The sequence below is a fragment of the Pseudophryne corroboree genome, chromosome 6 (genome assembly GCF_028390025.1).
Source record: "Pseudophryne corroboree isolate aPseCor3 chromosome 6, aPseCor3.hap2, whole genome shotgun sequence".
Classification (NCBI taxonomy): Eukaryota; Metazoa; Chordata; class Amphibia; order Anura; family Myobatrachidae; genus Pseudophryne; species Pseudophryne corroboree.
The window spans coordinates 409,339,193-409,365,268 of NC_086449.1; the positions used below are offsets into that span (position 1 = coordinate 409,339,193).

Genomic DNA, 26,076 nt, shown 5'->3' on the forward strand with positions numbered 1-26,076 from the left:
TCAGGAGGTACTGGGGACTTGGGGATCAGAGTTCAGGAGCCAGAGCAATCCACTAACAAAAATATAAAACTGCATACCAGGCGTGAAGAGCTGGAGCAGGGACCAGCTGCTTGAAGGCTGATATCTCTGGTTCTTTGCATAGTAGAGACAAGCTGCCAGTGTCCACCGAAAGTGGAGTGTCCCAGCTTTTGAAATGTTCCCTCAGAAAAACTGTAAGTCATACAGAGCCCGAGATATCTGGCTGGGAAAAGCAATTAACAGGCTTGGATGGGGACCACTGCTTTGAAGTCGGATATCTCTGGTTCCCTAGGGCCGATTTTCAAAAATCTGGTACCCCTGGAAAGAGGGGACCCTCAGCTATCAGCCTAGGGCCCTTATACTCCTGGGGCCCTTGGGCAAGAGCCCACTGAGCCCATACGAAAAGACGGCCCTGTCTGCTCCTTGTCCCGCCTTGGCGGTTTACATGAGCCACGGCTGTGACGTTGTCTGATTGAATCATAACCGGTAGGTCCCGAAGAAGATTCTCCGCTTGTCGTAGGCCGTTGTATATGGCCCTTAATTCCAGTATGATGTGTAGACAAGCCTCCTGGCTTGACCATAGTCCCTGAAAATTTCTTCCTTGCGTGACTGCTCCCCATCCTCGGAGGCTCGCGTCCGTGGTCATCAGAACCCAGTCTTGAATGCCGAACCTGCGACCCTCTAGAAGGTGAGCACTCTGCAGCCACCACAGGAGACACACCCTGGCCCTGTGGGACAGGCTTATTTTCTGATGTATTTGTAGATTGGACCCGGACCACTTGTCCAGAAGGTCCCACTGAAATGTCCTCGCATAAAACCTGCCGAATGGGATGGCCTTGTAGGCTGCCACCATTTTCCCCAGAACTCGAGTGCATTGATGAACAGACACTCTTTTTGGTTTTAGCAGGTCTCTGACCATGTTCTGGAGGTCCTGGGCTTTTTCCATTGGGAGAAAAACGCTCTTCTGTTCCGTGTCCAGAATCATGCCTAGGAATGATAGTCGAGTCGTTGGAATCAATTGTGACTTTGGCAGATTTAGAATCCAACCGTGCTGTTGTAGCACTCTCAGGGAGAGTGACACGCTTTTCAGCAATTGATCTCTCGATCTCGCTTTTATCAGGAGATCGTCCAAGTACGGGATAATTGCGACTCCCTGCCTGCGCAGGAGCACCATCATCTCCGCCATCACCTTGGTGAAAATCCTCGGGACCGTGAAAAGCCCAAACAGCAACGTCTGAAACTGGTAATGACAGTCATGTACAGCGAATCTCAGGTACTCCTGATGAGGAGGATATATTGGAACATGAAGGTATGCATCCTTTATGTCTAGCGACACCATAAAATCCCCCCCTTCCAGACAGGGGATCACGGCCCGGAGCGATTCCATCTTGAATTTGAACTTTTTCAAGTACCGGTTTAGGGATTTTAGATATAAAATCGGTCTGACCGAGCCATCCGGCTTCGGGACCACGAACAGCGTTGAATAGTACCCTTTTCCCTGTTGGACTAGGGGACCTTGATAATCACGTGCTGTTGACACATCTTTTGAATTGCAGCTAACACCACTGCCCTCTCTGGGGGAGAAGCTGGCAAGGCCGACTTGAAAAATCGGCGAGGGGGCACCTCTTCGAATTCCAGTTTGTAGCCTTGGGATACAATTTCCATCGCCCAAGGATCCACGTCTGACAGACCCCAGACCTGGCTGACGAGTCGAAGACGTGCCCCCACCAGTGCGGACTCCCTCAGTGGAGCCCCAGCCTCATGCGGTGGATTTAGTAGAAATCGGGGAGGACTTCTGTTCCTGGGAACTAGCCGAAGCAGGCGTTCTTTTCCCTCTACCCTTACCTCTGGCGAGGAAGGATGAGCCCCGACCTCTTCTGGACTTATGCGACCGAAAGGACTGCATCTGATATTGTGGAGTTTTCTTTTGCTGTGGGGGAACAAAAGGCAAAAAGGTAGATTTACCCGCGGTAGCTGTGGAAACCAGGTCCGCGAGACCTTCCCCAAACAAAACTTCACCCTTGTAAGATAAAACCTCTATATCAGGCTTGTCCAACCCGCGGGCCGCGGGCCGCATGCGGCCCAAGTCGGCTAGTAATGCGGCCCAGGAGCAGCGCTGCAGCAGAGGTTTTTTTTTTTTTTTTTCGAGTACGGACACCACATGTGAGGCTGAGCCGGCCCCAGAAGGCTGTCAGCACATCCTGATTGGATTGCTGCTGCTGGGACTCAAGGGGAATCAAGATCTGAAGTCCTGCGCCGCTGTACAGTGTCCGGGGAAGGGGGGGGGGGGGGGGATCAAGATCTGAAGTCCTGCGCCGCCGTACAGTGTCCGGGGAAGGGGGGGGGGGGAATCAAGATCTGAAGTCCTGCGCCGCTGTACAGTGTCCGGGGAAGGGGGGGGGGGAAATCAAGATCTGAAGTCCGTGGCAGCGGCCTGCGCCGCTGTACAGTGTCCTGTACAGACGTCCCTCCCGTAGTACAGCAGAGAGGAGCGGTGGACGGAGACGGAGGCAGCGCTGCAGGAGCGGTAAGTATGAGTCTGTGTGTGTGTGTGGTTTTTTTTACAGCTACAAGGGGCACAGTACAAGGGGGCAGCTACAGGGCCACAACTACAAGGGGCACAGTACAAGGGGGCAGCTACAAGGGGCACAGTACAAGGGGGCAGCTACAGGGCCACAACTACAAGGGGCACAGTACAAGGGGGCAGCTACAAGGGGCACAGTACAAGGGGGCAGCTACAGGGCCACAACTACAAGGGGGCAGCTACAGGGCCACAACTACAAGGGGCACAGTACAAGGGGGCAGCTACAAGGGGCACAGTACAAGGGGGCAGCTACAGGGCCACAACTACAAGGGTCACAGTACAAGGGGGCAGCTACAAGGGGCACAGTATAAGGGGGCAGCTACAGGGCCACAACTACAAGGGGCACAGTACAAGGGCGCAGCTACAAGGGGCACAGTACAAGGGGGCAGCTACAGGGCCACAACTACAAGGGGCACAGTACAAGGGGGCAGCTACAAGGGGCACAGTACAAGGGGGCAGCTACAGGGCCACAACTACAAGGGGCACAGTACAAGGGGGCAGCTACAAGGGGCACAGTACAAGGGGGCAGCTACAGGGCCACAACTACAAGGGGCACAGTACAAGGGGGCAGCTACAAGGGGCACAGTACAAGGGGGCAGCTACAGGGCCACAACTACAAGGGGCACAGTACAAGGGGGCAGCTACAAGGGGCACAGTACAAGGGGGCAGCTACAGGGCCACAACTACAAGGGGCACAGTACAAGGGGGCAGCTACAAGGGGCACAGTACAAGGGGGCAGCTACAGGGCCACAACTACAAGGGGCACAGTACAAGGGGGCAGCTACAAGGGGCACAGTACAAGGGGGCAGCTACAGGGCCACAACTACAAGGGGCACAGTACAAGGGCGCAGCTACAAGGGGCACAGTACAAGGGGGCAGCTACAGGGCCACAACTACAAGGGGCACAGTACAAGGGGGCAGCTACAAGGGGGCAGCTACAGGGCCACAACTACAAGGAGCACAGTACAAGGGGGCAGCTACAGGGCCACAACTACAAGGGGCACAGTACAAGGGGGCAGCTACAGGGCCACAACTACAAGGGGCACAGTACAAGGGGCGCAGCTACAGGGGCACAACTACAAGGGGCACAGTACAAGGGGGCAGCTACAGGGGCACAACTACAAGGGGCGCAGCTACAGGGGCACAGCTACAAGGGGCACAGTACAAGGGGCGCAGCTACAGGGGCACAACTACAAGGGGCACAGTACAAGGGGGCAGCTACAGGGGCACAACTACAAGGGGCGCAGCTACAGGGGCACAGCTACAAGGGGCGCAGCTACAAGGGGCGCAGCTACAAGGGGCGCAGCTACAAGGGGCGCAGCTACAAGGGGCACAACTACAAGGGGCGCAGCTACAAGGGGCACAGCTACAAGGGGCGCAGCTACAAGGGGCACAACTACAAGGGGCACAACTACAAGGGGCGCAGCTACAGGGACACAACTACAAGGGGCACAGTACAAGGGGCACAGCTACAGGGGCACAGCTACAAGGGGCACAGTACAAGGGGCACAGCTACAGGGGCACAACTACAAGGGGCAACGTCTTCCCGCGTCAGTGAGGGCATAATATTCATTAATTCGTTTGTAAGTATAATTTTCATAGGTACCGACTGTCACGATCCGGGTATCTGGACGCCATTACTTACCCTTCAGATGCCTCCTGAGGCTGGCTCAGCGTTCCAGGACCGGATCCCATCCGTTACACTGATGTCCACATTCCTGCCTCCTCTCCTGTCACTCTGAGACGTGGTCACCGCGGCGCCATGTAACATCTGGAATGGCGTTCCCCGCGGCCTCCACCGCTGTCCCTGAGTTCCTGCATGCAGAGTGTCAGAGTGGCGATTACGTCAGCCGCGGCCTCCGCTGTGCCCGCGTGGTTTAGATGTGCAATCATCAGTCTGGCGTCTCCTGTCTCCTGTGGCCGGCGCCGCCATTGCTGTTTCAATTCTCACATGGATTACAAACCAAACTTCCCTCCAAGTGTCTGCATGGGCGCAGCCATCTTGGATTTTGTCATCTGATCATTTCCACCAATCTGCTGTCTGTATTGTTAATCTGCATAATTGCCTAGCCAACCCCTTCCTTGCTGCAGGTATAAATATGCTGTGCCTGAGCAAGGAAGGCGTCAGTGCTTTGGTTGTCTAACCTAGTTCCAGTTTGTCTCTCTCCTGTGGTTGTCTTCCAGGTTCCAGCTCCTGTCTCCAGACTTCTGCTACAGAGACCCGCACCAGCATTCCATCTGCGGTGTAGCCTGACTCTCCGATCCATTCTGGACTCACCTGTTTCCAGCTACAACAATGACCTGCTTCCAGCCCAGCTTCCAGCAGTGTACAGCTTCTCTTAAAGGGCCGGTGTCCTTTCTGCAGTTTACCACTCTCCACCGGTATTATTATTTCACCGCTCTCAAACAATCACCTGCTTCCAGCAGTGTACAGCTTCTCTTAAAGGCCCGGTGTCCTTTTCTGCAGTTTACCACTCTCCACCGGTATTATTATTTCACCGCTCTCAAACTCCAAACTTCATTATTATTTCATCGCTCTCAAGTTCGTTTATTATTTAACTGGTTCCAGCCAGTATCCACTCCGTACCAACAACAGTCTGGTTCCAGCCAGTATCCACAGCAGCCGTTTTACCTTCAGCAGCCCAGCCTTTCCTGGAACATCAGCTGGTACGATCCTGGGTTCTTTCCATTGCTACAGTCAGGCCTGGTAAGGACTTTCCAACTAGAAGATTATAAGAACTGTCTCACACTACCAGTGCCTGTGGCCCTTGCCACCCTGTAGTACCCAGGAATTGTATTTATCCTCTGTTGACTTTTATGTTTCCTTTTACTGCTGCTGTGTTACGGAGTTTGTCATAATAAACATCATTGACTTTTATCCTGGTTGTCGTGGTCACGCCTTCGGGCAGTTATTCTACATGTTACTTACATGTCTAGGGGTCTGATACAACCTCCCAGGTTCCGTTACATCTCAGCCCCTACAACTGAGGCTGCCTCCCGTCAGCTCAGGCCCTCAGTTGTGACAGTAAGCACTGACCTAATGAATCCAGCCGGAGACCAGGATCAAGCGGCCAGGCCGATGCAAGAACTGGCAGCCCGACTTGAACATCAGGAGGCTGCACAGGGCCACATCATCCGCTGTCTCCAGGATCTCTCTACACGGCTGGATGGGATTCAAACGACCCTCCGTGGACCTGGCACGTCCGGTGCGTCCACTACAGTGACACCAGCTGTAACCCCACCCACCTTACCCATTTCCAGTCCACATCTTCATCTTCCAACGCCAGCAAAATTTGATGGATCTCCAAGGTTCTGCAGGGGATTTCTCAATCAATGTGAAATCCACTTTGAGCTTCTACCTGGCAATTTCTTCAGTGACCGTACCAAAATTGCCTATATCATCTCCCTTCTCAGTGGCTCAGCCCTTGACTGGGCATCACCTTTATGGGAGAAGTCTGATCCCCTGCTATCCTCCTATACTGACTTTGTAGCTACATTCAGGCGCATCTTCGACGAGCCAGGCCGGATAACATCTGCTTCATCTGAGATTCTCCGTTTACGCCAGGGAACACGTACTGTGGGACAGTATCTTATACAGTTTAAAATCCTGGCATCCGAACTGGCATGGAACGACGAGGCCCTGTATGCTGCATTCTGGCATGGCTTATCAGAACGCATCAAGGATGAGTTAGCTACCAGAGACTTGCCCTCTAAGTTGGATGAGCCAATTTCTCTTTGCACGAAGGTTGATCTACGTTTCAGAGAGAGAGCAACCGAGCGAGGAAGATCATCTACTCCTAAATCTTCTGCTCCTCCTCCTCGTCAACCATCTCCATCCAAGGATGAGCCTATGCAAATTAGTCGTTCCCGTCTATCTCCCGCTGAGCGCCGAAGACGTCTCTCTGAGTCTCTCAGTCTCTACTGTGCAGCTCCGTCGCACACTATCAATGCCTGTCCCAAACGTCCGGGAAACTCCAGATCCTAGCTCGCCAAGGAGAGGGCCGGCTAGGAGTAATGATCTCCTCTCCATCTCCTCATGACTGTAACCTCCCAGTGTCGCTCCAAATTGCTCAACGTTACAGGAACGTCATTGCCCTCCTTGATTCCGGAGCAGCTGGGAATTTCATAACCGAAGCTTATGTTAAACGGTGGTCCCTACCCACCGAGAGACTGTCCTCGTCCATCTCTTTGACTGCCGTGGATGGCAGCAAGATTTTTGACGCAGTCATTTCCTTAAGGACTCTTCCAGTTCGTCTGAGAGTGGGAGTTCTTCATTCTGAGTATATTTCTTTTTTAGTGATTCCAAGAGCCACACATCCAGTGGTTTTAGGCCTTCCATGGCTCCGTCTCCACAACCCATCAATTGACTGGACGACTACGCAAATACTGGCATGGGGTCCCTCCTGTGCTGAGACTTGTTTAGCCAAAGCTCTTCCTGTTTGTTCTTCCTTCCCCAGGTCATCTGATGTTCCGCCTCCTCCATATCAAGACTTCACGGACGTGTTCAGTAAAGCCTCTGCTGATATCCTTCCTCCTCATAGAGAATGGGACTGCCCAATCGACCTCATTCCAGGGAAGGTTCCACCGCGAGGCCGAACTTATCCGTTGTCTCTGCCTGAGACACACTCCATGGAAGAGTACATCAAAGAGAACCTGGCGAAGGGTTTCATCCGACCATCTTCTTCTCCTGCCGGCGCAGGCTTCTTCTTCGTTAAGAAGAAAGACGGTGGTCTGCGTCCGTGCATCGACTACAGAGGTCTGAACGACATTACCGTCAAGAACCGATACTTTACCCCTGATTACCGAGCTCTTTGATAGAGTTAGTGGTGCAACTATTTTCACAAAGCTGGACTTGAGGGGTGCCTACAATCTCATCCGAATCCGTGAGGGTGACGAGTGGAAGACCGCCTTTAACACCCGTGACGGACATTATGAGTACCTCGTCATGCCCTTCGGATTGAGCAACGCTCCAGCAGTCTTCCAGCACTTCGTGAATGAGATTTTCAGGGACATCTTGTACCGCCATGTCGTGGTTTATCTAGACGACATCCTCATCTTTGCTAATAATCTCGAAGATCATCGTTTCTGGGTAAAAGAGGTTCTTTCCCGTCTCCGTGTCAATCACCTCTATTGTAAATTGGAGAAGTGTGTGTTTGAAGTTAAAACCATTCCGTTTCTAGGTTACATTGTGTCCGGTTCCGGACTAGAGATGGATCCTGAGAAACTCCAAGCAATCCAGAATTGGCCTATACCCTTAAGCCTCAAAGGGGTCCAGAGGTTCTTAGGGTTCGCCAATTATTATAGAAAATTTATACGAGACTTTTCCACCATTGTGGCGCCTATCACTGCATTAACCAAGAAAGGTGCTAATCCGTCCATGTGGTCCGAGGAAGCTACACAGGCCTTTCACCTTCTGAAGCAACGGTTCATCTCTGCACCAGTTCTGAAACAGCCCGACACCGACTCTCCTTTTATCTTAGAGGTAGATGCCTCCTCCGTTGGAGTAGGAGCAGTGTTATCCCAGAGGGCCAAAGATGGACATCTACATCCTTGCAGTTTCTTCTCCCGGAAGTTCTCCCCAGCTGAGCGCAACTATGCCATTGGCGATCAGGAGTTGCTAGCCATCAAGCTCGCTCTGGAGGAGTGGAGATACCTGTTGGGAGGGAGCTTCCCACTCAATCACCATACTTACCGACCACAAAAATCTTTTATATCTCAAAGGCGCACAATGTCTGAATCCTCGTCAGGCCAGATGGGCACTTTTCTTCTCTAGGTTTGACTTTAAACTCCAGTTCTGTCCGGGTTCTCAGAATCGTAAGGCCGATGCCCTTTCCCGCTCATGGGAGCAAGAAAATGAGTCCGAGTCTGCAGACAAGCATCCTATTATTAATCCGTTGGCATTCTCCACGGTAGGGATGGACTCTACGCCTCCACCAGGGAAAAGTTTTGTTAAGCCAGTTCTAAGGAAGAAGCTCATGCATTGGGCCCATGCTTCCCGTTTTTCTGGACATACAGGCATTCAGAAAACCCTTGAATTTATTTCTAGGTCCTACTGGTGGCCAACTCTGAAGAAGGACATTATGGAATTTATTGCCTCCTGCCCAAAGTGTGCCCAACACAAAGTCTCCCGCCAGTCGCCTGCGGGGCAACTGGTTCCATTATCTGTTCCCCGTCGACCTTGGACCCATTTGTCGATGGACTTTGTTTCCGATCTACCTATCTGCAACAAGTTTAATACCATCTGGGTGGTAGTTGACCGGTTCACCAAGATGGCACATTTCATCCCTCTCACCGGTCTTCCGTCAGCTTCCAAGTTGGCTCAAGTGTTTATACAAGAGATCTTCCGACTTCACGGTCTTCCTGAAGAGATCATCTCGGATCGTGGAGTACAATTTGTAGCCAAATTTTGGCGAAGTTTGTGTCAAGCCCTCCAAGTCAAGTTAAAGTTTTCCACGGCTTACCATCCTCAGACCAATGGTCAAACCGAGAGGGTGAATCAGGACTTGGAGGCCTTCCTCCGTATATATGTGTCTTCCTCTCAAGATGACTGGGTTCAACTCCTTCCTTGGGCCGAGTTCAGCCACAACAATCAATACCATTCCTCATCTTCTTCTACACCATTCTTCATTAATTATGGATTCCACCTTAAAGTCCCAGAATTCCAACCGCTTCCCGCAACTTCTGTTCCAGCAGTGGATGTCACCTTGCGTCAGTTTTCAAATAACTGAAGGAACGTCCGCGCAGCCCTGCTTAAAGCCTCATTCAGGTATAAGAAGTTTGCCGATAGGAAGCGTAGAGCGGTTCCTGCTCTCAAGGTGGGTGATCGTGTGTGGCTGTCCACGAAGAATGAGGTTGAGAGTTCCCAGCATGAAATTTGCACCTCGCTACATCGGACCCTTCAAGATTGAACAAGTCATCAATCCTGTTGCCTACAGGTTACAGTTACCATCCTTCTTGAAAATACCCAGGACATTTCATGTTTCTTTGTTGAAACCGCTGATCCTGAATCGGTTTCATTCCGCACTTCCTCCAGCTCCCAAAGTTCAGACTCAACGGGGAGTCGAGTACGAGGTGGCCAAGATTTTGGACTCACGTTTCCGTTACGGTCAGTTACAATACCTCATTGACTGGAAGGGCTATGGTCCTGAAGAACGCTCTTGGACCAATGCCTCAGACGTCCATGCTCCTGCCTTGGCCTGAAATTTCCACGCAAAGTTTCCTTTAAAGCCTAAGAAGTGTCCTGGGGCCACTCCTAAAGGGGGGGGTGCTGTCACGATCCGGGTATCTGGACGCCATTACTTACCCTTCAGATGCCTCCTGAGGCTGGCTCAGCGTTCCAGGACCGGATCCCATCCGTTACACTGATGTCCACATTCCTGCCTCCTCTCCTGTCACTCTGAGACGCGGTCACCGCGGCGCCATGTAACATCTGGAATGGCGTTCCCCGCGGCCTCCACCGCTGTCCCTGAGTTCCTGCATGCAGAGTGTCAGAGTGGCGATTACGTCAGCAGCGGCCTCCGCTGTGCCCGCGTGGTTTAGATGTGCAATCATCAGTCTGGCGTCTCCTGTCTCCTGTGGCCGGCGCCGCCATTGCTGTTTCAATTCTCACATGGATTACAAACCAAACTTCCCTCCAAGTGTCTGCATGGGCGCAGCCATCTTGGATTTTGTCATCTGATCATTTCCACCAATCTGCTGTCTGTATTGTTAATCTGCATAATTGCCTAGCCAACCCCTTCCTTGCTGCAGGTATAAATATGCTGTGCCTGAGCAAGGAAGGCGTCAGTGCTTTGGTTGTCTAACCTAGTTCCAGTTTGTCTCTCTCCTGTGGTTGTCTTCCAGGTTCCAGCTCCTGTCTCCAGACTTCTGCTACAGAGACCCGCACCAGCATTCCATCTGCGGTGTAGCCTGACTCTCCGATCCATTCTGGACTCACCTGTTTCCAGCTACAACAATCACCTGCTTCCAGCCCAGCTTCCAGCAGTGTACAGCTTCTCTTAAAGGGCCGGTGTCCTTTCTGCAGTTTACCACTCTCCACCGGTATTATTATTTCACCGCTCTCAAACTCCAAACTTCATTATTATTTCATCGCTCTCAAGTTCGTTAATTATTTAACTGGTTCCAGCCAGTATCCACTCCGTACCAACAACAGTCTGGTTCCAGCCAGTATCCACAGCAGCCGTTTTACCTTCAGCAGCCCAGCCTTTCCTGGAACATCAGCTGGTACGATCCTGGGTTCTTTCCATTGCTACAGTCAGGCCTGGTAAGGACTTTCCAACTAGAAGATTATAAGAACTGTCTCACACTACCAGTGCCTGTGGCCCTTGCCACCCTGTAGTACCCAGGAATTGTATTTATCCTCTGTTGACTTTTATGTTTCCTTTTACTGCTGCTGTGTTACGGAGTTTGTCATAATAAACATCATTGACTTTTATCCTGGTTGTCGTGGTCACGCCTTCGGGCAGTTATTCTACATGTTACTTACATGTCTAGGGGTCTGATACAACCTCCCAGGTTCCGTTACATCTCAGCCCCTACAACTGAGGCTGCCTCCCGTCAGCTCAGGCCCTCAGTTGTGACACCGACCCTTTTGGATTCTACTGGACAAGTGGACGTGACCGGCGTGGGATGTAGGTAAGTAATCTGTCTCTCATTCAGGTATCGTTACTGTTATTTTATTTTATGTGCGGCCCAAACCAAATTTTCATCTTCTAATGTGGCCCAGGGAAGGTGAAAGGTTGGACACCCCTGCTCTATATGCTTCTTTGAGTCTGCATCACCCGTCCATTGGCGGGTCAACAAGGCTCGCCTAGCAGAAATCGCCATGGCGTTGGCTCTCGAACCTAGCAGCCCAACGTCTCTTTGAGCATCTCTCATATATAAGACAGCGTCTTTAATGTGACCTAAGGTCAATAAAATGGTATCCCTATCTAGGGTATCAAAATCAGCTGACAAGGTATCTGTCCAAGCTGCAACCACGCTACATACCCATGCCGATGCTATTGCCGGTCTGAGTAAAGCACCCGTATGCGTATAAATAGATTTTAAGGTAGTTTCCTGTCTGCGATCAGCAGGATCCTTGAGGGCTGCCGTGTCTGGAGACGGTAGCGCCACCTTCTTGGACAAGCGCGTTAAAGCCTTGTCCACCCTGGGCGAGGATTCCCACCGTACCCTGTCCTGTGCAGGGGAAGGATACGCCATAAGGATCCTCTTGGGAATCTGCAGTTTTTTGTCTGGAGTTTCCCAAGCTTTTTCAAATAACTCGTTCAGCTCATGAGATGGGGGAAAGGTTACCTCAGGTTTCTTTTCCTTATACATGCGCACCCTCGTGTCAGGGACAGAGGGGTCATCTGTGATATGCAAAACAACTTATATTGTCATAATCATATACTGAATACTTTTGGCCACCCGTGGGTGTAACCTTGCATCATCGTAGTCGACACTGGAGTCAGAATCCGTGTCGGTATCAGTGTCTGCTATTTGGGATAGAAAACGTTTTTGAGACCCTGAAGGGCCTTGTGACACAGTCAAAGCCATGGATTGACTCCCTGCTTTTTCCCTGGACTCTGCTTTGTCCAACCTCTTATGTAATAAGGTCACATTTGCATTCAAAACATTCCAAATGTCCAACCAATCAGGTGTCGGCATTGCCGATGGAGACACCGCAATCATCTGCTCCACCTCCTCCTTAGATGAGCCTTCCGCTTCAGACATGTCGATACACTCGTACCGACACCCCCACACACACAGGGATATATTTATATGGAGACATAAGGCCCTTTGGAGAGACATAGAGAGAGTATGCCAGCACACACCCAGTGCCAACTGACACTGGAAACAAATTCCCACATAATATAGCATTTTTATATATAATTATCTGTATAATACACTCACTGCGCCTTACAAATGCCCCCCCCCCCCCCCTTTTCTGCCCTGTGTCACCGTGTTCAGCAGAGGAGAGTCCGGGGAGCCAGCTTCTCTGCAGTGCTCTGTGGAGAAAATGGCGCTGGTTAGTGCTGTGGAATCAAGCTTCGCCCCCTCCAGCGGCGGGCTTCGGTCCTGCTCAATTTTGTAATACGGGCAGGGGATTTTTAAATCTACTGCCTCCGCAGCCTATATATATATGTATTTGTCAGTCCTAGAGGTTTATATTGCTGCCCAGGGCCCCCCCCCCCTCCCCCTGCACCCATCAGTGCCTGCCGTGTGTGTGAGCGATGGCTAACCTCAGGGAAGATCAGAAGTCTCCTGCCGCCTGTGAAGTCTTCTTTCTTCTTATACTCACCCGGCTTCTGTCTTCCGGCTCTGTGAGGAGGACGGCGGCGCGGCTCTGGGACGAACGGCAAGGGGAGACCTGCGTTCCGACTCCCTCTGGAGCTAATGGTGTCCAGTAGCCTAAGAAGTAGAGCCTATCAGTTAAGTAGGTCTGCTTCTCTCTCCTCAGTCCCACGATGCAGGGAGCCTGTTGCCAGCAGTGCTCCCTGAAAATAAAAAACAAACAAAATTCTTTTTTTAGAGAAACTCAGGAGAGCTCCCTGTAATGCACCCAGTCTCCTCTGGGCACAGGAACTAACTGAGATCTGGAGCAGGGGCATAGAGGGAGGAGCCAGTGCACACCCATTCTAAAGTTCTTTATAGTGCCCATGTCTCCTGCGGAGCCCGTCTATACCCCATGGTCCTTACGGAGTCCCCAGCATCCTCTAGGACGTAAGAGAAATGTCAGTTAGGAGCTGATTGGCCTGTACTTTGTCTCTATCCAAGGCTTAGTAAATAGACTGCTTTGTCACTCAGCCTCCTTTGTGACTCTAGTTGCCCTACGGTGAGTGTATGGTGTCCTGGTTCTCCACTGGGCATTTGGCTATGGATACATGTTACTGTGTTTAGCCTTACCGCCCTCCACCACCTGAATTCTAGAGGCCTCATCCGTTCTTTCCTCATTATTGCAGCACACATTGTAAGGGTGAACGGACTAGGGTGGTCATTCCGAGTTGATCGCTAGCTGCATTCGTTCGCTGTGCAGCGATAAGGCAAAAAAAAACGGCACTTCTGCGCATGCGGCGCAATGCGCACGTGCATCGTACTATTACAACTAACTATGTAAATTCACACAGGGTCTAGCGAAGCTTTTCAGTCGCACTGCTGGCCGCAGAGTGATTGATATGAAGTGGGTGTTTCTGGGTGTCAACTGACCGTTTTCAGGGAGTGTTCGAAAAAACGCAGGCGTGCCAGGAAAAATGCAGGCGTGGCTGGGCGAATGCAGGGCGTGTTTGTGACATCTAAACAGGAACTGAACAGTCTGAAGTGATCGCAAGCGAGGAGTAGGTTTTAAGCTACTCTAAAACTGCACGAAAAAAACTTTTACGCCGCTCTGCAATCCTTTTGTTCGCACTTCTGCTAAGCTAAAATACACTCCCAGTGGGAGGCGGCATAGCGTTTGCACGGCTGCTAAAAACTACTAGCAAGCGAACAACTCGGAATGACCCCCTATACTCTTTAACGTGCCACCCTCCCCAGTGGCAGCAATCCTGGACCTTCAAGATTCTTACCAGCCTGCTCCCCCTATGTCCTCTGGCATATATTGCTGTATATGTAATAACTACAAAGCATTAGAGTAGCAGGATGAACAGGAGCTGCTTCAATGTTTTCTGATGGCAGCCCAATAGAGTTGAACATTACACGCCCATTTTAATTTGTTATAGCTGGTTCTCTCTCCACTTCCTCAGTGATGCCATACCTCTGGGGCCTCAACAAGATTTATAATTTAGTTCCTGTCCCATCCCAATTGATTCCACACTGGTTTAACCCAGAGTTTCTCTTAGGTACTAACCCTACTGGATTTTCTACTTCGATGCACTCCAGTATTCACTTTCTCAATGATTTGTTGGTTCGATGGAATCTACCTACTTATAAAATAAATGTTATCTCCAGACTTTTTCATTCTATCAACGCCTCCATAATCATAATTTTCTCCAAAATCTCAGAACCAGACTCTCTGCTAGACCCATCACCTTCTATTAACAGCTTTGCCTCTATGGTGTAGTGTCCAGGCCCTCTTCTCTACACTTGACCACTATACTCTCACTTTATCAAGCTCATGAAAACTTGCTCATGTGCTGGGTTGGTAGACTTATGTCGGTGGAATTCTGGATGTGAAGGATTGGACAAAAATTTGCTCTGGGGATAGCAAAATCCTGTATCTGTGCTCAAATTTATTAAAAAAATGCATATAAGCTACTCTTTCGATGGTATCTAGTCCCAAACAAACTATGTAAAATTATTTCCCAACTGTTCTCCAATATGTTGTAGAAACTGACAAATACTTGACACTTTTTTCCATATCTTGTGTAGCTGCCCGGTTCTACAGAGATTCTGGTCTGATGTCCACTGCCTCATTACGTCATTAATTGGTGTTACTGTACCTTTTCATTTCAAACACTTTTTCCTACCTCTCTCTCTCTCTCAGATACTCCTAAGCTCCTTAACAAGCTCATACAGCACATTGTAAGTGCTGCTACCTGCCTACTTGCTAGAGTTTGAAAATCGCAAACTACTATTGATGTTCTCCGGAAACAGATTTGGGTTGTCTTTGAGACAGAATTGATGACTAGCATACTTAGAGATTACTCAACCACAATGGATGACTGGATTTGGTATCATGCCATTTTCTCGCCTCTGTGCTGAATTGTTTCTGTTTTAGTTTTGCTGTTCTCCCCTAGTCTCCTGTTATGGTCCATCATTTAATATTTTCTCCTTCCCCGGTACCACTTTTCCCTTTTTTCCTCCCTAGTTCCCCTCATTCCAATTACCTGAAATGTAGGCATCTGACCTCTGTTACTGTCAAATGATGAACAGTGTATTTGGCTCTCAATTGTTTCCTGGCTTTCAGAAATCATCTTTACAAACTCCCATATACATGTCTAATATGTCTGTTTTATATCTCCTCTGCTGATTCTCTCAGGTTTATTTTCTCGTTTGCCATTATGTACAGTATTGTCCTATACCGCCAATAAAATTTATAAATAAAAAGCAATAGAAAAAACCTTAGCAGTCGCAGCTAACACAGCGCTAAATACTGCTCCTAGCGGCAACCTCTGTGTAAGTTGTTACATTTAAAAAAAGAATGACAAAATAAATAAAAAATATATACAAAAATAAATGTTACTGCCAGACCAGCTCGCAGAAGACGTTACCCCTATGGTCACAAAAGTTAACCTGATTTATATTGGCTAATAGGCATAGATGGAATGTAGAAAGGTGGAGCTTAGTTACAAATATATACGTTATGGTAAGAACTTACCGTTGATAACGTGATTTCTCTTATGTCCACAGGTATCCACAGGATAACATTGGGATATGCCGGAGCGACAGCGGAAATGGCACCAAGCGGTCACAAGCTTTCTGGCCTCCCAGGATGCATCGGGGCTTCTCCATATAATCCCGCCCACTGACTCAGTCAAATCAGTTATTTCCACAGCAATTTAGGCAGGAGCATCAGGTAGAAACCTATTCAGGCGATAAGAACACACATGCACACCCATCCATGCAAGAGGGAAGAGGTTTAGTGATTGTAAAGATCCTCAAATCAGGTGCGTCAGGGTGGGACCCCTGTGGATACCTGTGGACATAAGAGAAATCACGTTATCAACGGTAAGTTCTTACCATAACGTATATTTCTCTGTCTGGGTCCACAGGTTATCCACAGGATAACATTGGGATTCCCAAAGCCAGTTTTAGTGGTGGGGACGCTCCTGATTAGACAGGAGAACCTTTCGCCCGAATTCAGCGTCATGAGAGGCAAAAGTATCCATGGCATAATGTCTAATGAAAGTGTTAATGGAAGACCATGTGGCTGCCTTACAAATCTGTTCTGCTGAAGCACCATGTTGTGCTGCCCATGAAGGACCTACCTTACGTGTAGAGTGAGCAGAGACATTAGCCGGAGTAGGGAGATCAGCACGAGAATAAGCTTCTGAAATTACCATTCGGAGCCATCTTGCCAGCGTCTATTTACTAGCAGGCCATCCTCTTTTATGAAATCCGTAGAGGATGAAGAGAGAATCTGTTTTTCTGATGGCACTAGTACGATCTACGTAGATTCTTAACGCCCGGACCACGTCCAGCGACGCTTCTCCCGCAGAAAGTCCCGATACCTGAAAAGCTGGGACTACAATCTCCTCGTTAAGGTGAAACTTTGAAACCACCTTTGGAAGATAACCAGATCTAGTTCTGAGAACTGCTTTATCTGGGGGAAAAATTAAAAAAGGAGACTTACACGACAGTGCTCCTAAATCTGACACTCTAACTGACGCCATTGCCAGTAGAAAGAGTACTTTAGCCGTTAACCATTTAAGATCTGCTCTCTTAAGTGGTTCAAACGGAGGTCCCTGAAGGATTTTAAGAACCAGATTCAAATCCCAGGGAGCTGCAGGAGGAACAAATAGAGGTTGAATGTGTACAACTCCCTGAAAGAAAGTACGCACATCCTGTAAGTCAGCAATCTTTCTCTGAAACCACACAGTTAATGCTGATACTTGAACTCTCAAGGAAGCTACTTTCAACCCCTTATCCAATCCTGCTTGAAGAAAATCCAAAATCCTGGATACTTTAAAAGATCTTGGATTCAAACTTTTTTCACTACACCAATGAATTATAGGCTTGCCATATTCGATGATAAATACGAGCTGAAGAAGGCTTTCTTGCTCTAAGCATAGTTTGAATTACTTGTTTTGAAAATCCTCTAGCTTCTAGGATAGAGGTTTCAACAGCCACGCCATCAAAGACAGACGATCCAGATGGCTGTGCTAACAAGGACCCTGCATTAGCAGATCTAGACATTGAGGGAGTAGTATTGGTGCTTCCACGGACATCCTTAGTAGATCTGTGTACCAATGCCTTCTGGGCCAAGCTGGAGCTATTAGAATTATGGCTCCCTTTGCTTGCTTTATTTTTCTCACTACCCTGGGTAACAGGGAGATTGGAGGAAACAGATATGCCAGATGAAACTTCCAATTCACTGACAGTGCGTCTACAAGATCCTTTGTTCTTGATCCGTATAATGGAACTTTGTTGTTCAAACGAGACGCCATGAGATCTATCTCTGGCAGACCCCATCTGTTTACTAGAGTCTGAAACATTTCTGGGTGTAATGCCCATTCGGTTTCCTGGATGGTGTGTCGACTGAGAAAGTCCGCTTCCCAGTTCAGCACTCCTGGAACAAACACTGCTGACAAAGCTGGAAGATGGAGCTTAGTCCACCTTAATATGCGAGTTACTTCCTCCATCAGTCTCTTGCTGTGAGTTCCTCCCTGATGATTGAGGTACGCTACCGCTGTTGCATTCTCTGAGCGGATCTGGACTGGTCTTCCTTGCAGACTGTCCTTTGCCTGCACTAGAGCCCTATATATGCCCCTTATTTCTAACAGATTTATTGGCAGGCGACTTTCCCTTATGGTCCATCTTCCCTGTAACCAAAGGCTTTCGAGCACCGCTCCCCAGCCTTGAAGACTGGCATCTGTTGTCATGACTTGCCATTCCTTTATCCAAAAGGGTCTCCCCTTGTTTAAATGGTCCCTCTGTAGCCACCAAGCTAGAGACCATCCTACGTTTACCGGAAACTTTATCATCTGTTTTTTTATTGTCTGATGATTTCCGTTCCATTTGGTCAGAATAAGGTGCTGTAGAGGTCTGGAGTGGAATTGTGCATATTTCACCATGTCGAAGGTTGACACCATCAGACCCAACAGCCGCATTGCTGCATGGACTGACATTGTCTGAGTGTGCAACGACTCCTTAGTCATGACCTGCACCTTGGATATCTTTTTCTCTGGCAAGAAAATTCTCTGTAGACCTGAGTCCAATATGGCCCCCAAATGGACCATCCGTTGTGACGGATTCAGAGATGACTTTTCCCAGTTTATGAGCCACCCGTGTCTTTGCAGACAAACTACAGTCTGTTGAAGATGGCTTAAAAGTAATTCCTGCGAATGTGCTAGGATTAAAAGGTCGTCGAGGTATGGAAATATTCTTATCCCCTGCTTGCGGAGATAAGCTGCCATAACCACCATAATTTTGGTAAATACCCTGGGTGCTGTTGCTAGCCCGAAGGGCAAAGCTTGGAACTGAAAATGTTGCTGGAGGATGGCAAACCTGAGGTAACATTGATGAGACCGTGCTATAGGCACATGTAGGTAAGCATCCTTTATATACAGAGATACCATGTAATCTCCCGGTTCCATGGCCAAAACTATGGAGCGTAATGTTTCCATGTGGAACCTTGGGATCCAAATGTATTTGTTTAACATTTTGAAATTGAGAATTGGTCAGAATGACGATTTGGCTTCTGAATCAAAAATAGATTGGAGTAAAAACCCTGTCCCCGTTGCAACGGGGGTACTGGGATAATTACCACCAGACTGAAGCAATTTCTGAACTGCTTCTTGCAGGCCATTGGCCTTCGACTCTATACGAGACGGGCTGGTAAAAAAAACCTTTGAGGAGGCTGCCTCCTGAAGGGGAAACCATAACCAAGAGATACCACCTTCTGCACCCAAGCATCTGTCGTCGACTGTTGCCATATGTGTGCAAACTGAAGGAGTCGGCCCCCAACCCTGGAATCCTCCAGATGGAGGCCCGTATCCTCAGGCTGATGGCTTCTGTTCAGGCTTGGAAGCTGGCCTTCTACTAGCCCATTGCTTCCTACCCCTGGCTGATCTATTGAACTGGGGTTGCTTAGGCTCCTCTTTAGCTTTTGCTTTGCCTTGCCATCGAAATGGCCGAAATTTTGAACCCCTAGTCTTAGGGTTATAACTAGCCAGAAATCTGACCTTTTTGGATTCAGCTTCCAATTCTAGAACATCTGACAATTGTTTTCCAAACAATATATTACCAGTGAAAGGCAATGCTTCCAGAGCTTTCTTGGATTCTGCATCTGCTTTCCAAGTGCGTAGCCAAACTGCTCTACGAGCGGCTACTGTCAAGGCTGATGCTTTAGAAGCAATCGTACCCTTATCAATTGCTGCTTCTTCCAAATATTGCGCAGCTTGCCTTATACGGCCTAGATGAGACTCCTGCTCCCTATTAGGTGGAGAGAGGTCATTCTCTAATTCCTCCACCCATTCTACCATTGCCCTTGCCATCCAGGCTGTAGCCATAGCAGGCCTTGCCTCCGCTCCTGATAGAGAAAAAATATTTTTCAAGAAGCTATCTACCCTTCTGTCTGTGACATCATTTAGTGAGGAAAATGACAACGGTAAAGCAGATTTATGCACAAGTCGCAGCACATGTGCATCTACTTTAGGAGGAACTTCTCTTTTTGAAAAATCTGCAGCTGGAAATGGATAATAAGAATCCCACTTTTTCGGAATCTTATATTTTTTACTGGGCGTAGCCCAGGGTTCTTCCATCATTTCCATCAGATCCTCTGACCCTGGGAATTCAGTCTTAACTGATTTTGTTCGTTTAAACACAAGTGCTTTAGATTTCGACACTGCTTTGGCTGCTTCCTCCAAAGAGAGAATAGCCTTCATTGCATCAATAAGCTCAGCTATATCCTCTGAGATGAAACCCTGCGACTGATCATCATATGGAGTATTTGAATATACTGTATCATCATCTGTTGTATCATCTTGTGTCGTCTGCAACATAGACGTATCTATATTAGTCTTACCTGCACCTTGGTTAACCTGGTTACTTGTAGATGCTACTGGAACCAAACAATAAGGAGGGAGCTGCATGTATGGGTTAACAGTGTAACCTATTCCCTGGGGTGGAACTGCCGGAGTTAATCTGTCCGCTATTGAAGACAAAGTCTGCGCGAACATAATCCATGGTGGTTCTACTAGTTGCTGAACCAAATCCTGCTATTTACTTTGCCGATAAGCAAATCAGTTTGCACATAACCCCTCATAAGTATTCCAATTAACCCTGTTTTACAAGATAAACATGTTAAGGATGTAGGAGTGCATGATAAATTATCATCGTCACTTTTGCCGCTCACAGACATAGTAAAATATTCTGTTTTCACAACTACACAATTTGTGACTGAAAATCACCTATATATAGATATATAGAAGTGAGATGAATCTGACCACAACCGTGCACCTGAATTGAGGTTCAGAATAGAACTGACAACATATAAAAGTCAGCACACATACTAGTAGTCAGTCACATGTTAAAATATTAGACGTTGTCATATGAGAATACAATCACCATCATAATAACTTACAAGTAAGTGGGAAAATTGTATTTCTGTTTTTAACCAGTTTTTCAGACATATCATGTAGAAAACAACAGTAATATACAGGCCTCGTATGCAATATGTACCAAAATTAACAATTCATACTATCAAGTAGAGAGAATTTTAGTACTGTATAACCCTTTCTTCGTAGAGTTGGATACAGGGAGACTCACCACACTTCCACAATCGCTCAATACGCTCGAAAGATGCTGAGTGGATTCAGACGCTACTGGTGTACACTGCCGCTCCGATAACTGATGAGAGACACAGACGCTCACTAACGGACACAGACGCTCAGTGAACGCGAAGTGTATGCAGACGCTACGGTCTGCAACTCGGTCTAGGCGGCAACTCTAGTGTACACAACCGCAGCGTCTAAGCTGCGACCGAGTACCCTCGTGGTAGCGTCTGAGACGGAAGTGAGGTCATTAGTTCATGGACGGGATACGCGCGGAAACTGGTCATGAACTTGGGGGAGGGGCGACCAGGAGAGCGTCTAACTCCCCCCATTGACTTAAACTCTAAGGATCGCGGCCTCAACCTAGTCCTGGCGCCTATGATCCCTAAAGCATAGCGTTGTTGCACTTAAGAGTGGCGGCGCATCAACCAGTTTGTAGTCTCCTCCAATACAGTGAAGCTGTGTCCGGACCCCCTAGTAAGAGGAAACCGATGCCTTACCTTCTCCCCATGCTCCAGCCACAGCCTGGTAACGTCTGCTGGACCTGCTAGAATCATCCGGCACAGACGCCTGCCGAGACAGCACTGTACCGCGAAGGTAAGCGTTGTTGCGACCCGGTGGAGAGTTGTTGGAGCGACTCTTTCTAGCATGCGTTTAAGACGCTGTTAAGAAAAGTCACTCAAGAGAAAAAAAACACATGCTCCGGCATATCCCAATGTTATCCTGTGGATAACCTGTGGACCCAGCCAGAGAAAATTCTAGTTTGAAGATGTGCCCACCCTCAGATGACACACTCTACATTCCAAGCTAGCAGTGCCCCCCCGAATGAATGAAAGAGAAAATAGGATTTTAATTACCTACCGGTAAATCATTTTCTTGTAGTCCGTAGAGGATGCTGGGGTCCACATTAGTACCATGGGGTATAGACGGGTCCACTAGGAGCCATTGGCACTTTAAGAGTTTGAAAGTGTGGGCTGGCTCCTCCCATCTATGCCCCTCCTACCAGACTCAGTCTAGAAACTGTGCCCGAGGAGACAGACATCGTCGAGAGAAGGATTTTACACAGATAGTGGCGAGATTCACAAAAGCTCACACACAAGGCAAACCGAGCTAACTAGCTTGAAACATCAGCAATGGCTGAACAGTATTACTTACCAAGTAACAAAACAGTACTTACCCAGAACTAAGCAGTACTGAACTAAATAACCATTGCAGGATAACGAAGTGCTGAGCGGGCGCCCAGCATCCTCTACGGACTACGAGAAAAGGATTTACCGGTAGGTAATTAAAATTCTATTTTTTCTTGCGTCCTAGAGGATGCTGGGGTCCACATTAGTACCATGGGGATGTACCAAAGCTCCCAGAACGGGATAGAGAGCGTGGAGGCTCCTGCAGAACCAATTGACCAAACTTGAGGTCCTCAGAGGCCAAAGTATCGAACTTGTAGAATTTTGCGAACGTGTTCGACCCCGACCAAGCAGCTGCTCGGCAGAGTTGTAATGCCGAGACACCCCGGGCAGCTGCCTAGGAAGAACCCACCTTACGAGTAGAGTGGGCCTTAACAGACATAGGACACGGCAAGCCTGCCGTAGAATACGCATGCTGGATAGTGAACCTGATCCAGCGAGAGATCGTCTACTTAGAAGCAGGACACCCAATTTTCTTGGGATCATACAGGACAAACAGAGAGTCCGATTTCCTATGACGAGCAGTCCTCCTCACATAGATCTTTAGAGCACTTACAACATCTAAGGACTTTGATGAGATTGAGGAGTCAGCCGCAACTGGCACCACAATAGGTTTGTTGATATGAAATGCCGACACAGCCTTCGGAAGAAACTGCTGACGTGTCCGAAGCTCAGACAGACGTCTAGCAGAAGCTAAGGCCAACAGAGTGACAGCCTTCGCCCCTGCTGCAGCAGGTCCTTCCGAAGAGACAGAGGCCTCGGCTCTTCTAGCAGTAGATCCAGAAGATCCGTGTACCAAGCTCTTCTTGGCCAGTCCAGAGTAATGAGTATTGCCTGAACTCTTGTTCTCCTTATGAGTTTGAGAACTCTTGGAATGAGTGGAAGTGGAGGAAACACGTACACCGACTGGAATACCCAGATTCAGGATCCAACCATGTTCCCTGAGAAGCTGGGTTGTGAGAGCTATGGACCGTAACAGCTTCTCCTTGGGCGATGCCTTTATCAGCAGATCGTCCAGATATGGAATAATGTTCACCCCCTGTCTGCGGAGGAGAACCATCATTTCCGCCATCACCTTGGTGAATAACCTTAGTGCTGTGGAGAGGCCGAATGGCAGGGCCTGGAACTGGAAATGACAGTCCAACAGAGCAAATCGGAGATAAGCCTGATGCGGCAGCCAAATCAGAATGTGGAGGTACGCATCCTTGATATCTAGGGATACCAGGAATTCCCCCTACTCCAGACCTGATATTACTGCCCTGAGAGACTCCATTTTGAACTTGAACTCCCTCAGAAAGGGGTTTAGTGATTTTAAGTTCAGAATGGGCCTGACTGAACCATCCGGTTTCGGCATCACAAAAAGGTTTGAATAGTAACCTTTGTTTTGAATCTGGGAAGGAACTGGTACAATAACCTGTTCCTCCACCAGCTTCTGGATGGCTCCCTGTAGAGTAGCCAAGCATGATTTGAAGAACCGGTGAGGAGGGAGATTTTGAAATTCCAGCTGGTACCCCTGGGACACAATATCTAGTACCCAGGGATCTAGGCCGGACGACACCCAGACGTGACTGAAATGTCTGAGTCTCGCCCCCACCGGCCCTACCTCCAGGCTGCGCTGTCCACCGTCATGCTGAGGACTTTGGCGTACCAGAAGCAGGTTTCTGTTCCTGGGAACCTACAGCAGCAGGTTTCTTGGATTTTGGCCGACCTCCTCTAAAGAAGGTGTTGGACGGTTTGGCCTTTCTTGTTTTAGTAACACGAAAGGACTGTGAACCCGCTGATTGAAAAGGTTTCTTCGCAGCAGGTGTAGCTGAGGGAAGAAAAGGTGACTTACCCGCTGTAGCTGTGGAGATCCACGCATCCAACGCTTCCCCAAAGACAGCCTGACCTGTGTAGGGTAGTGTCTCCACACCTCTCCTGGATTCCGCATCGGCAGACCACTGGCGCAGCCACAGTCCTCGATGAGCTGAGACAGACATGGAAGAAATTCCTGCAGCCATCGAACCCAGGTCCTTCATGGATTCCACCACAAATCCTGCAGAATCCTGAATGTTACGTAAAAACAATTCTACATCACTTTTATCCATGGTATCCAAATCCTCAAGTAACGTGCCTGACCACTTTACTATAGCTTTGGAAATCCATGCACAGGCAATAGTAAGCCGTAGTATCGCCCCTGAAGCCGTGTATATGGATTTGAGCGTAGTATCAATTTTGCGATCATCCGGCTCTTTTAAGGCGGTAGATCCTGGAACAGGTAAAGCCACCTTTTTAGAGAGTCTGGATACAGACGCGTCCACTATGGGTGGGTTTTCCCATTTTTTCCTATCCTCCTCAGGGAAGGGCAAAGCAACCAGAACCCTTTTCATGGATCTGGAATTTTTTCTCCGGGTTTTCCCATGCTTTCTCAAATATAGCATTTAATTCTTTGGACGCAGGGAAGGTTAGCGAGGCTTTCTTATTGTCAGTGAAGTAAGCCTCCTCAACCTGCTCATGTGTTGAATCTGCAATATTCCGTCCCGCTCACATACACTGCTGTCTGCCACCATGGACTGATCCTCCTGCCGCCTCCTGCAGCCCATTCGTCTGAGCTGTCTTTTGCTCCGCTCGCCTGCCCTGCTGTCTACTGAAACGGACTGATCCGCCCGCCGTCTTCCGCAGCTGACTCGTTGGAGCCGTCCTCTGTCCCAATCACCTACCATGCTGTCTGCCCTTCCGGACGGACCGTCTGAGCCGTGCCGCATGGTCCTATTCTCCGGGGAACAGAGATCTGCATTGCGCTGGATTCCAGCCTCTGCAGCGGCACAATACTTACATTGGTAAACTAAACCTTTTTGCATTCTAAACCAGAGACCGCCGCTACAGGAGATCAATACCTATATATTAATATACATATTATTTATTATTATTATGTAATTCTCTACCAGCAGGGCACCGTATCTTTCTTGGATCAATGAAAGTGACTCTAACTTGAGTTTATATATGCATATAGCAAGTGTGTCGCAGGATTAACTTGTGGCAACAATGTTCTCATTTTTTATTAGACACCTGTTCTCTTAGCTTATTTTAAGCATCTTGCAACAGTATTTCCATTGCAGCTTCCATTGACATTTGTTTATATCACAAAATCTTTCTTTTCTTCATTGTGTTTTGCATACCTATTGATACTATATTTCTGTGCAACATTAGGAGTTCATTGAGTGTGTATAGGGATTATGCACACCCTGTCCTCTTACTTGTGATTTATCTCACCCTCTCTCTATCAGCTATAGTCTCTATAGCCACTAATGGTTAATTAAGTATCTCTCTCATCTTCCTTAATACTTACCACAGCATTACCTATTAACCTAACAAGTTGTTTTTTTGTGTGTTCATCCACACTGGTACCATTCACAGTATTTTCTGTGTGCTATTACTGGGATTTCCCTTAGTACCAGTGTTAAATTCCCATGTCAATAACACTTTCTCTTATGTCTTTTCTATTTCTATTTTTCCGGACTCTCACCAACGATTCAGAGTCTCCCATCTCTGTCTAACGCTGGCAGTAGATCCATCTATTTCTTTTCCACTTCACTTTTCTGTTGCCATCCTCTTTCAATTTTCCGTGAAATCTCATCAGTGACTCCAAAGTGACTAAAATCACCCATGTACCACTCTACTACCATACCACACTGGAAACGCCCGAATCCATCCGATCTTGGAAGCTAATCAGTGTTGGGCTGAACCACTACTCCGGTAGGAGACTCCTAAGGAAGATCCGGTGTAGTAGAGTATGATTATCATGTCCAGTGTTTAACACTGACAGCAGATTCACACCTTTCTAATTTTTTCTGCTCCTAATTTTATTCACTTATCACCTTCTTTTGGCGGCTCTTAT

The 26,076-nt window shown here is 48.4% G+C and overlaps 1 protein-coding gene and 1 pseudogene across 4 annotated transcripts in view; one reads left to right on the forward strand and one right to left on the reverse strand.

Moving 5' to 3' along the window:
- DMTF1 (cyclin D binding myb like transcription factor 1) overlaps positions 1–26,076 on the reverse strand; it is a 288,329-nt gene that overhangs the window by 34,297 nt on the left and 227,956 nt on the right. The window lies entirely within an intron of this gene.
- On the forward strand, positions 25,853–25,971 carry LOC134936984 (5S ribosomal RNA; annotated as a pseudogene).